This window comes from Candoia aspera, chromosome 5 (genome assembly GCF_035149785.1).
Source record: "Candoia aspera isolate rCanAsp1 chromosome 5, rCanAsp1.hap2, whole genome shotgun sequence".
Lineage (NCBI taxonomy): Eukaryota > Metazoa > Chordata > Lepidosauria > Squamata > Boidae > Candoia > Candoia aspera.
In genome coordinates, this window is record NC_086157.1 from 53,276,775 (window position 1) to 53,290,388 (window position 13,614).

Sequence of the window (13,614 nt, forward strand, 5' to 3'; positions counted from 1 at the left end):
TATCCCCGATATTGTTATCCTTCCTATACAGGTCTTCTGTATATTCTTGCCTCCTTTTCTTGATCTCTTCTTCTTCTGTTAGGTCCTTGCCATCTTTGTTTTTGATCATACCCATTTTTGCCTGGAATTTACCTCCAATGTTTCTAATTTTCTGGAAGAGGTCTCTTGTCCTTCCTATTCTATTGTCTTCTTCCACTTCTGCGCATTGTTGTTTAAAAATAATTCCTTATCTCTTCTGGCTAACCTCTGGAATTTTGCATTTAATTGGGCATATCTCCCCCTATCACTGTTGCCTTTTGCTTTCCTTCTTTCTTGGGCTACTTCTAGTGTCTCAGCAGACAGCCATTTTGCCTTCTTGGTTTTCTCTTTCTTTGGGATGTATTTTGTTGCCGCCTCCTGAACAATGCTGCCAACTTCTGTCCAGAGTTCTTCCGGGACCCTATCTACTAAGTCCAGTCCCTTAAATCTATTCTTCACCTCCACTGCATATTCCTTAGGAATATTAGTGAGCTCATATCTAGCTGATCTGTGGGTCTTCCCTAATCTCTTTAGTCTGATCCTAAATTGTGCAAGAAGAAGTTCGTGATCTGAACTACAGTCAGCTCCAGGCCTTGTTTTTACCGACTGTACAGATGTCCGCCACCTTTGGCTGCAAAGGATGTAATCAATCTGGTTTCGGTGTTGTCCATCTGGTGAAGTCCATGTATAAAGCCGTCTCTTAGGTTGTTGGAAGAGAGTGTTTGTTATGCTGAGTGAGTTGTCTTGGCAAAATTCATTTCTTCTGTGGTCCTCTTGTCCACAGTAGTAGATCTGGTGGTCATTTGATGTGAAGTGGCCCATTCCAGTCCATTTCAGTTCACTGACGCCCAAAATGTCTATCTTTAATCTTGACATCTCACCAATAACCACATCCAATTTGCCCTGGCTCATAGATCTTACATTCCAAGTTCCAATGGTGTGTTGATCCTTAGAACATCGGATTTGCCGTTCACCACCAGCACCGTCGGCCGCTAGCCATCCTTTCAGCTTTGAGCTAGCTACATCATCACGTCTGGGGCTAGTTGAGCTCATCCTCTGTTCCTCCCCAGTAGCATTTTGACCATCTTCCGATGTGGGGGTCTCATCTTCCGATGGTATACCGACATATCTCTGGTTGTACTGATCCATTTAGTTTTCACGGCAAGAATACTGGGGTGGGTTGCCATTACCTTCCCCAGGGATCGCATTTAGTCTGACCTCTCTGTCATGACCTTCCCGTCTTGGGTGGCCCTTCACGGTTTAGCTCATGGCATCATTGAGGGGCTCAAGCTCCAGCACCACGACAAGGTAATGATCCTTTGCTGAAGTTTGTATTAGTAGTGATCATTAATAAATAGAATTATGTGACATTATAATGTGTTACAGTAAATTCTGTTTTAAACCATTTCAATAACAATTAGTTCTCTTCCCTTTTGATGAAGTAAAGGGTATTTTGAGGTTCGAATCCTGTAGATTTATTCAGATTAATTAAGGGATATTGAATGATCTTGGTATAAATTTTGCATTTAAATGAAATTGTAAGACAAACTGAAATGTGTCACATCTGATATTCTTTCCAGATTTTGACTCTGTATTTTATAGAAATAAACTGCTCTTCTGTTAACATATTGCTGTCGTTTTTGGTTCCTGGAACAAGACTTATTTTCTGGAAACTGAATGATACGAATATATATATTTATCCTGAATCTCTCTCCCACCACACAGACGTATATATACACACAAAGAGGTTCCCCAAGGTTGATCGTTTCCAGTAGGTACTGTGCAGTAGATAAAATTACCAAATTTATGTTTTATGATTCAAGAAAACTAAAGTAAATTAAAGATGGCCTGTCATGTTAATTATATAGAGAAGGATGTTAATAAGAGAAAATTCTACATATTCAAAAGAACAAATAAACATGACAAAATAGTTGTGTCGTTTAGGCAATGTAACAGAAAACATTTGCTGGAAAGCAACTAACATTCTTTTCTGCAAAGATGACTTTTGATTCACTAACTTTCCAATTTTTTTTAAGTATCAGCAAGATGCTGGGTGATCCCGTGGACTTTGTATGAAAGCCATGATAGACCATGCCCAAAGGCTTCTGTGAAAACTCAAAGGTCATGAGATAAGAGGACGCAAAGCAAACCCTTTCTCCTCTTCTTTCAATCAGACAGCCAATGCACAATCCTCAAAGGTCATATTGCCTGCAAAATCCAAGGCTCAAGGTATGGGGTGGGGAGGGTGACAAATTGGACCAAGATTGCTCAAGTCTGTCCTTTCCTTGCTAGTAAAACAATTGTCTTCAGATAATGGACTGACAAATATCTGAGAGATGTGAAAAAAGCAGATGACCTGGGACAATAAAGAAGAATGAATTCATGGAAGAGAGAAGAAGAGAGATGTAAGCAAAATGGAGACTGGAAGCAGCCACATTAATTTGGTGAGCCAGTTTTCAGGAGAAGCAGTGAATTAAGTAATTCTCAGGCAGAAGGAACCATATTAGCTGAAGTTCTCTGGAGTCAGTGGTGACGGGAAATGTGACTTGGAGCCAATAAAATCTTCAAGGCACAGAGAATAAGGTCTATATTGTCCCTGTATATAGGCAGGGACAAGATATAGACTCTAGATGGACAGAGTCAATTGCCTGGGCCCATGATAAGTGCAGACCTAAGTGGCTGGGCTAAAGATGAGGGAAAGTGCAAAACTATACCAAACTATTTCTAACCCAGAAATCTATAGGAGACAACAGCAACTATAATGAATTGTTCCTGCAGCTTAATTATTATCAATGGAAGTCAATGGGACATGTTTTTAGAACTGTGGACATAGACATTTCATTGCTTCTCTCCAAGGAAAAGAGAAATTATCCACATAGTTTGTCCAAAATCATCTACTTTCATCAAACCAAAAAACACTGGTAGGACCAAAAAGTGCAAGAAATTTATGTAAGTCTATAGTGAGACCACACTTGCAAATATGTGCATTGTATGATCACCATATTTTTTCCAAAAAAAATTTAGAACTAATAAAAGAATTAGCACAAGTCTTCTCTAAGGAAGAGCTACAGTGATTAAACTTTTTTTTTAATCTTAGAGGAAAAGCACAATGTTGAGAGAGATAATGACATTTTATAATCATGCACAGTAAGGAAAATATGTATAGAAAGAAAAACCCCTCAATTGTTATATTACAGCACAGGATCATCCATTAAAACTAAATACAAGGAGATTTGGGACTGATAAAAAGTTTTTTGTTTTTTTTAATGAATTGGAATTTGCTACCATTAGATGTAGTGCTGGTCATCAATGATGATGGTTTTAAAAAGAGTGGACACATTCATGGAGGATTGGGTTATCAATTTCACCCCCTGCCCATACTTGTAAGCTTCCTGAGTGACCACCCTGTGACACACAATGCTGGACTGACAATTTAACCTAAACTGGCCTAATTTCACAGGAAATGTATTATGATATACGCCCATATAAGACTTTTTATCAGAAAACACCTAAGAGTACACACTGAAGCAAAGTGAGAAAAGGGAATTAGCATTTTGATTTAAGTAAGGTTCATTAAAGAAACCTCCTTAAAATACTAACAAAACAATATTAAATCAATAAATGCTTATTTTAGTTTGCATAGTGGGCACTTTCTAGTAAGTTACATCAACCATTACATCAACCCGTCCTACCCAATCATGAAGAGAGAAGTTACATATTTGTGTAATGTATTGACTACTGTTTTGATACCCTAAAAATGATTATTGTAACATCAACAGGCCTTTTTCAGAGAATAAGATTTTGAACAGTGCACACATACATTATATATTTCTTCATTTTACTGCTGTCCCTTCAGCTACTGGTGAATTTTGGTAATTTATTTCATTAAAAACATTTTAACTGAATATATGAAACTTCTGTCTTCTCCCACAAGTGCAAGTTAATGATACTGTAATCCAGTAATAACTCACATTTATGACTGAGCCTTGGTATCAATCAGTCCATCCCAAACCAGTATCAAAGCTATAATAACGAAGTAAGAAATATATAGATTATATAAAATTACAGTAAATAAGAGTTAAACACTATAATATGCAATAATAAAAACACAGGCCAGGTGATATTGGAAAATTATTATGGGAAATTTCCAGTTTAATTTGCACCCAGCATATTCCCAGTCATTTTGTATATCCAGATCAGAGTAGGGCACACGCCATTCAGTGCAGCTAACAAATATATAGCTTGATATTTATTTAGTAAGTTAAATGTAAATAAAAAATTAACTAACAAAAGCAGGGAGTAAGTAAATAAAAAATTACAGTAAGTAAATAAAAAAATAACTAACAAAAGCAGGGAGAGAGACATGCACAACAGGCAAAGATTTACATTATCACTATATGTCCATATCAAAAAGCACAGAACTTTCCAGAGGTCTGGAAACAGTAGTATGGGCAATTAGCATGGACAATCCCAAAGGAAGTGGCCTTTGATTATTCCAGCTTTAACCTTTCTATGTACATAAGGGCAGCAAAACAGAGATGAAAAGTAGGATAGCAGGCTATCCTTCCACTATTGTGTACCATGAAGGAAACAATTTGATAGATAAGGACAATATATCTAACAAGTGATTTCTATCTTCCTACAAGAATAGCCTTGTTATCAGATACTTCCTGTAGAAAAACCAGGCACAAAGTTTTACTCAGAATAACTCAGAGTAACTCAAAAACCATAGAATGCATAGAACATAAAATTAATCTATAATTTTATCCAGACAACTGTAGATTTAAAGCAGTTTTACTGGTGAATAGTTATGAGCCTACAATGTTTTGAACCGATATAGATCTAAGTTTGAAAGCTAGTTTGGTGTAGTAGTTGGGGCACCAGGCTAGAAACTGGGAGAGTGTGAGTTCTAGTGCCACCTTAGGCACAAAACCAGCTGGGTGACCTAGAATCAGTCACTATCTCTCAGCCCTAGGAAGAGGGCAGTGACAAACCACTTCCAACAGTCTTGCAAAGAAAACTGCAGGGTCTAGTCCAGGCAGTAGCCAGGAAACAAGACTGACTTGGACACCAAAAAAGAGAGGGAGGGAGGGAGGAAAGGAGAGAGGGTTAGGGTCCATGAAGCTCTTCCTTTGCTTAAGCCTCCTCCCAAAAGGAAACTGAATTCAGATAAGCATGGCAACTGACACAAAGTGAGGCTGGGAACCCAAATAAGTAAAGAAATAGTTAGGACACGTGTGACTACTATGAATGAGTTTATGTCTCCAGAACCAGATCAGTTACATCCCAGAGTCTTCATGGAGCTTGTAAATGTCAACTCAGAATCTCTTTCTGTTTGAGATATCATGGAGAACATACCTAATACTTGAGAAAGGACAAATATTGTTTTTATTTTTAGAAATAGGGAAAAGATGGCCTCTTTAATTATGGATCAAGTCAGATTGACAGGGAAAAATCTAGGACAGATTCTTAAGCATTTGGTTTTTGAACATTTAGAAAAGAATGCATTGCTTACTAGCATGCCTTATCACTATAAAATCACGTGAAACCCACTTGATCTCCTTTTTTATAGGAACTGCTTAGATGATCATGGGAATGTGATAGACATAGCATACCTTTACTTCTTATAATGCATTTAACAAAGTGTCCCATGAATTTCTAGTAGAGAAAGTGGCAAATGGGGGGGTGGACTATGGTACCATTATTTATTTACATTTCTATAGCCACCCATCTCAACCAAGTGACTGGGTGGCAAGGATGCATGGATTAGATGATTAGGATACACAGCTGGCTGAACAATCATGCCCAGTGAATTTATGACAATGGTGCTGCATTATGCTGGAAGGAGGTATTGTGGCATACTGCAGAGCTTCAGTTTAGGCCCTGTACTGTTCAACATATCTATAAATGATTTGAATAAAGGGCTAGAAAAAACTATTATCAAATTTGCAGGCAACACATGAGCTAGTGTGTTGTCCTGTTAAGGCCTTATACTTTTCCATCCAGTGGCCCTGTTTCAAATGACCCAGTCTCTTCTGGAAAAGAAGGAAGGTAGATACTCATTTATAGGGTTGCTGCAAGGAAAATTCTACGTACCTGGCAAATGAGTCACTTGGATTTGGTCCAAGTTGGATCTGGCTTTGATACATTCCCATCAAGTTGTCTAAAGCTGAATCCACCTTGGTCTGGGCAGAGCTTGATCCTGATAGCCACAAGGAAGTAAGGTTCTCAGAGCTATGAGCTTGGCATTCCCTTTTTAGAGAAGGTGGTTGAGAATATGGTATGCTATAGATGCAGACAGCCTTGGACAAAGAGGATCATCTGGTTCAATCAGGTTTCAAGCCTGAGTATGGGACTGAGAGAACATTGATTATACTTGCAGATAACCTCTGGTGGGAATGGGCTAAGTGTAGGGCATCCATATTTGCTCTCCTTGATCTCTCAGTGGCTTTCAATACTACTGATTATGATATCCTTCTGGACCAGCTCTGGGGGTTGAGAATTGAGAGAATGGTCTTGTACTGGTTCTTGTTCCTTTGGAGTTAATTCCAGTTGATGGGAGAGGAAAAACGGGTCCAACCCATATCCCCATTTGTGTGAGGTTTGACACTCTCCCTGCTCTTATCTACAGTGGATATAAAAAGTCTACACACCCCTGTTAAAATGCCAGATATTTCCCCCTAAAAGATTTCAGTTTGTTTTTTAATTGAATTGTACAGCTTGTATGTTATATTAGAGGTGGAAAAAATCCTGAAGTGATTTATCTTGGTCTGATTTTTTTACATCTCAAAAACCTGGCATTTTAACAGTGCTGTGTAGAATTTTTATATCCACTGTACATGGGGTTGCTTTTGCACAGCTTTACATCAGAAGTCATACTTTGGTCACGTCCCATGTGAACTACAGAGCACAGAATATGGGGTTGCCCTCAAAGAACTTCCAGAAGCTGCATTCTGGAATGCAGAAGTATAGAACGTGGTGGTACAAGCAATTATGGGTGCATCTAGATATGCCTATGTTACACCTTTGCTTCGTGAGTTGTACTGATTCCTATTAGGCTTCTGGTCACAATTCACAATTGTCTTCATGCCATGGGGCCAGGTTACTGGAGATACTGCCTTTCTCCAATTGTTTCTGCCGATCCCATCAAATGTGGGAGAAGGACATGCTCCAGTTCCAGTCAATTAGAGTGCCATCTTGTGGGACCCAGGAAGTGTGCCTTTTCTGTCATAGCACCTGCCCTCTGGAATACCATACCGCTTAAAATTAGCTTAGCCCTAACCTGTTGGTCTTTCAGAAAGCTGTTACGACCTGGCTGTTTTCCCATGTCTGGTCAGGAAGTTAGCTGAACCCAGTTATATTGGCTGCTGGTTTTGTTGGTTGCCATAATATGTTGTTGTCTTTGTATTTAGTTTTTTTAAAAAAATTTGTTAGCTGCCCAGAGTTTCCAAGATGGGTGGCCATATAAATTGATTGAAATAAAAGGAAGAAAGGAAGGAGGGAGGGAGGGAGAGAGGGAACACTTCAGAAGGGTTGTGACAAAGTGGAGTAAATGACAGAAACCTCAAGATAAATTTAAACAGTGACAAAGGCAAAGTCTTCATTTTGATAGGAAAAAAAAATGAAAGGCACGAGTATAGAATGGGGAAGATCATATGGGGCAGCATGACATGCAAAAAAAAAAGGATCTGGGTGTTCTGGTGGCTCACAAGTCAACAGTGTGATGTAGCAGCCAAAAAAAAGGAATTCTAGGCATAGTATTTATATCAAAAGAAACCTTTTTATCATTCCTTTTTATTATGTGCCATCAAATTGGTTTTGACTCTTAGAAAGCATATAGATCAATTTTCTCAAGGATGATCTATCCCCCAAATATTGTGTCCACTTCTGGGTACTGCATTTTAGGAAGAACATTGACAAATTGGAATGTGTCCAGAGGAAAACAACCAAACTGTTAAAGGGCCTGGAAGGAACCTATAGGGAATAGTTGGAGGTGTTGGGTATGTTCAGCCTGGACGAGACTGCTGGAAAAATATAAACAGTATAGCTATTCTCCAATATCTGAAGCACTGACATTCAGAAAACAGGGTATCTTTGTAAAGTGTTTTTCCAAAATAATTCAATAGGTTTAAATTACAAGGAAGTAGATTTTGAACCCCACAAAGAATTTCTAAAGTAAAAGCTCTTCAGCAGTGAAACAGATCAGGAAGTGAAACTCTGCTTTACTGTAAGTGTTTAGAAAGAGGCTGGTTAGTCATCTGTTAGGAAGGCTATGCTAACATTTTCCTGAGTTAGGCAGAAGGTTGGACTAGATAATCTCCAAGATCCTTTCCAACCATTATAACCTAAGACAAGAATTAAAGGAGACTTAAATTATACCAAAGAAATAATTAAAGAGTGTGTAAATTCTTTATAGTAATGGGTATCTTTTAAATTATTTAAAGTGGAAAATTAAAGCATGTATCACAACTGTCAAACTAAAAAACAAATGTCAGACTGTTGTATTGTGTGCTGCCTATGGGGACAAAAATTTACTGCACTTACATTCATCTATGTTATATTTTACAGTAGGCAATTATTGTACACATCTACAGTATGTTTACAGAAACTCATTTTGTATGACTCAAAACAGCTAGTGTTCCAAAACTAAAAGGCAGAAGTTAGGATAAATTTATATTTCACTTCTCAGAATCCCATCTGCATGGAAATATCTCCTATTTTAAGCCATCACAAATGTAAAATATATGGTTTACCAACTGGTAAACACCTCAACAATGTAACATTAGTCAGTCTCAATCATAAATTGTCTAAGAATGCATGTTTCTCTAAAATGTCCCATGTCTATGCAGAAAAATTTCTGCTCTTCATTCAAATACGGTGATACAGTGCCAAACACACAGGACGTATTTGTAGAGATGTCCAAAAAAGGAAATTGAGCCATGACACAAATTGTTCCCTAAGAATAGATACAGTGGTTGCAGCTTTAAACAAATAGTCAAACAGGCAGCCAAGAAAATATCAGAATTACAATCAGCTAATTCTCTCCCATGCTGTATGTGGGCTGCTCTTCCCTAAGCTAGCACAACTGGGAGGCTGTGAGAAGACAGCTGTTTCCCTCACTAACAATAATAATAATAAAGTATGGATGGATGTAGGTATTTATTTATTTATTTTTACTCCAGCACTATGCATGGCAATATGTGCAGCTGATTTTAAATGCATTTGTTTCCAGTTTCTCATGCAATTACCCAGAAACTGGAACCTGAAAAAAAAAAGAAAAAAGAAACTGCTTTCCCTCTGGACAAACTCAAGTAAAGGATTTTGTTTAAAAATGATACCAATTTTCTATATTTATATACAGAGACAGAAAGAGAGTGTGAGAGAGAGAGAGAGAGAGAGAGATTAATGCTAATTATCCACAGGAATAACTGGCTTCAACATTTTTAACTATTATAACATTTGGTTCCAAACTTATGACCTTTAGCAATCTGTCCTCAGTCACCCCAGAGTCCTCAGTTGTATAGTGTGCCATAGTAACACATCATTAATGTGAAGAGATAAAATCCAACAAAATATCAGATCTCAGCAAATATGATGGCATTCCTGATTTCATGCTATGGGGCAAAGTAAGTGTTTATGTTTTTTCCAGCCATTATGTGATAGACCTTGGTACAATATGAAGGAAATTAGCATGGTCTTTCCCTCATATGTGTCCTAACAGCCAGGAACCACGCTGAGACAAGGAATAGGTCTCTAGTGTTTATTGCTGCTACATAAGACAGAATCCTAACAAACTGAAGAAGCGTGGGAAAAACCCAGACAGATAAACCCCAAAAGTCAAGGCGGGTCTGATCTGTGTCTCTTTGAATGGCTGCTTAACTCCTCAGTACTACGCATGCGTTTTCCCCCCTGGATAGAGGCCCCCTCCTGCTCATCATCAGTACTCATGACAATATGTTTTACCATGGCCCTTTAGTTCTCCTAATTCTCCCCTTTATTCCGGTGCACCTGCCAAGTGGACTTTAATCCACATATGGCTATACTGCCCAGACTCATTAAACTGAAGTTAATCTTAACTATGCTTGTTTGAAATAAGGCAACTTCAAACTGTGGTTTATGAAGCTAGCCTACTCCAATTAACTACTGCTGAAATTAGTCACAGTTTAGGGTTTATCTGTAAACTAAAATGGAATTGAAAGCATTTTTTTGTATTTTGAGTTGTGATGAAAGAAGAAGGAAGGAAATTTGGTGTAGTAAGATTTAATGTTTCTATCATGATACACTACTATTAAAATTCAACATATTAAGTATCACACTGCAGAAATCTTGGCAACACATTCATACTCACTGCATGCCAATTGATAAAACTCTGATGCTACTTTTCTTCTTCTGTATTCTTTCTCTTGCTCTCTTCTTCCAGTCCTCACCTTTCCTTCTCCCTCCAGTTATTGTTTTTCCAGATTAAATGTTCTATTTCATTATTTAATTTTCTTCTCAGCCGTCATAACTTTGACATGATGTGAGTGTGAAATCCACCATATAATCCCTCCAATTTCTAAACCTTGTCCTCTTATTGGCTGCAAGTACTCTACCTGAGAGACAAGATTGTGGATACTAGTAGAATGAACCCCAATGCTTGCTACAGAAGTGTAATAAAAGTATCATTTAAATTAGGTTGCTAATTTAAGATGTTCTACCCAAATGGTTTACTTATCAGCCATCATTGTCTTAAATACTGGTTTATTAGCATGTCTAGGTATATTTGTACGTTATCTATCTATCTATCTATCTATCTATCTATCTATCTATCTATCTATCTATCTATTTAGATTCTTTGACATTTCTGTAACCTTCCCAGAAGAACTCTTGTTATTAAGTGGATAAAAGCATAACAATTAAATACAGCAAGCCGACTAGCCTGCCCTGAAAGAAATTTGTAATGAGAATTTACTGCTCAGATTTCCATTAGGTATATACTCCATGGCGAAAAAATAATGTGATTTGTGTATTTTTTATTTTTTTAAATTGATACAGCCACAACACTGAACAATAATTCTTTAAATACAATTAGAACATACTAATGTGTGTAAGAAAACAGCTGCTGAAAAACAGTTACACAGAGAGGATCGACGAGCCATTGTAACCCAAGGCCTGGGGAAAAAGCCAGGTTTTTAAGGCTTTTAAAACATAGCCAGGATATAGCCAATCATATCTCAGGAGGGATGGTATTCCGGAGGGCAGGTGCTGCAACAGACAAGTTACACATATGCCCCATCAGGTAACATTGCTTAATAGATGGAATCCAGACCATGTCAACTCTACCCAATAGTACAGGTTGGGCACAATCCATGAAAGAAAGTCAGTCCTTTACATAACCAGGCCCTATGCTATGAAGGGATAATCAGCACCTTGAATTGTACCCAGAAGCCTACTGATAACCAATGTAGCTCATTGAATAAAGATGTTATACTGACCTGACAAGGTAACAAAAAACCCTTCTCAATAATCCATTTTTAACAGCTTTCCTAAAGGATTAGTATAATTGAGCCATATGGATTTCTGGTGGGGAGCTGTAAGTTCTACTACAGAAGAACATAATTTTCTTGCTGTCCCCTGAATATCATTTGGGAGAAGACTCTATCCAGGACATACACAATGACTAGGTAGGATGCACTTGAAGTAGCCAGTTATATACAGTAGGAGCCAGATGTCAAAACTCACAGGGCATCAAAACTAGCACAAAGTGACTAGGCAGTGTAACAGTTATAGCTAAGAAGACCCAGGTTAAAATCTCCAGTCATGTCCAAAGTCCATAAGCCAACCTTCCTCTTTTAGCCTTAAAGATAAAGGTAAAGGTTTCCCTTGACATTAAGTCCAGTCGTGTCCAACTCTAGGGGACAATGCTCATCTCCATTTCAAAGCCGAAGAGCCGGCATTTGTCCGTAGGCACTTCCGTGGTCATGTGGCCAGCATGACTACATGGAACGCCGTTACCTGCCCGCCGAAGCGGTACCTATTAATCTACTCACATTTGCATGTTTTCAAACTGCTAGGTTGGCAGGAGCTGGGACTAGCAATGGGAGCTCACCCCATCACATGGATTCGAACCACCGACCTTCCAATCCGCAAGCTCAGCGGTTTAACCCACAGTGCCACCGCATCCCCTCTTTCAGCCTTACTGTCAGAAAAAATGAACTCCTTGGAAGAAGGGTAGGATAAGAATGTAATAAAGAACTTTTTTCAACTGTTTGTTCTACTTTTTTCATGCAAGCGCCTTTAGAACCAAAACTAAAGTCATCTCAGCACAAACCATATTGTTGTGTAAGGTTTTGAGGGAGTATTTCAATAAAGTTTCTGTGAAATAAACTTTATGAACAGAATTCAGAACTGAAGCAGAAATCTGCTTCAAAAAAGAAAATTGAATTAGACGGTTTTCAAAGCACTTCACATGGCTATTTGATTGCTTCTGGAGTTCTTACAAATAATAAAATTTCATCACATTTTGCCTCATCAAAAGAAATGAAGCAGTTTCAGGCATTTTGCTGTTTCCCCATAATAAACAATGGACTTTCCTTTTTCAGACTGAATCTCAAATCTTGAAGCAGTTTTCATCAAACTGGGTTGTCCTGGCATGTCAAATCACAAATCAAAAAATACCCTTTTCAAATTTTGAATCCGTACTGAATCATAGCTCATTTCTACAGGCCTAATGCATCATAGATACCTTAAAAATTATTTTCCTGCATGTTTGATTTTAATCAAATCTCATTCGTTCACAAAATAATGACATTTCTCAACCAGCTATTAAAATAAATATGGTAGAGACAACCTCTGCTATTCTTTTCAGCCAATAGTATTAATTCCAGGAAAATAAAATACAGATTTTTTTGTCATTAAATTATCTAGAGTTCTCTTGTTTTCTACTCTAAGAGATGCAGCCTAATAGGTGGGTATAGGCCCTAGCTGTTTAAAACAACACATGCATCATGGAAGAAAATTAATGATCTAACGGAGTCTGGAAAACTGTTGTTTATGTTTCATTTCACCTTTTTCTAAAATGTTTCCAGTACCAAAATAGCAACATTAGAAGTGACCTTCAGTTTGAAGCTCTGTCTCTTGAACTATTCCTTGAAATCTTATTTTAGCAACACAGAACAGATTTATTAGCTATTGTATGCATGAGGTTGCCCGGCTACTTTGAAAATAAGAACATATTTTGAATATAAAGTATCTGCTCCTTTCTTTTAGATGCAAGTTCAGAACGATTCTATTCTTAGGAAATTCTTCAGTCTGTACTAAGATAAATGCTTAACATACAAATCCATTTCTCATCAATCAATAATCAGCCAAACCTTTGTATCTGTTTCAGACGCTAAGACAAGACAGTTATTCAACCTTTTAACGCTTTACTTTCCATAAATAAAGGGAAAAAAGTCTTCTGTATGCTCACCCAGGATATAAAAACACAGCATTAATGCCAGTGTATTATAGAAAATCTGGTCAGAAGAGGTAGCCAGCACATGGACAATAATATCTGTTCTGAGCAATTCTAAAAGCTATACTGTGTTCAGATGGGAAGTGGAGTCCATTCTCCAC

The 13,614-nt window shown here is 37.8% G+C and overlaps 1 protein-coding gene across 1 annotated transcript in view; it reads right to left on the reverse strand.

The window, feature by feature from the left end:
* Positions 1-13,614, reverse strand: part of DMD (dystrophin) — an 895,878-nt gene that overhangs the window by 763,769 nt on the left and 118,495 nt on the right. The window lies entirely within an intron of this gene.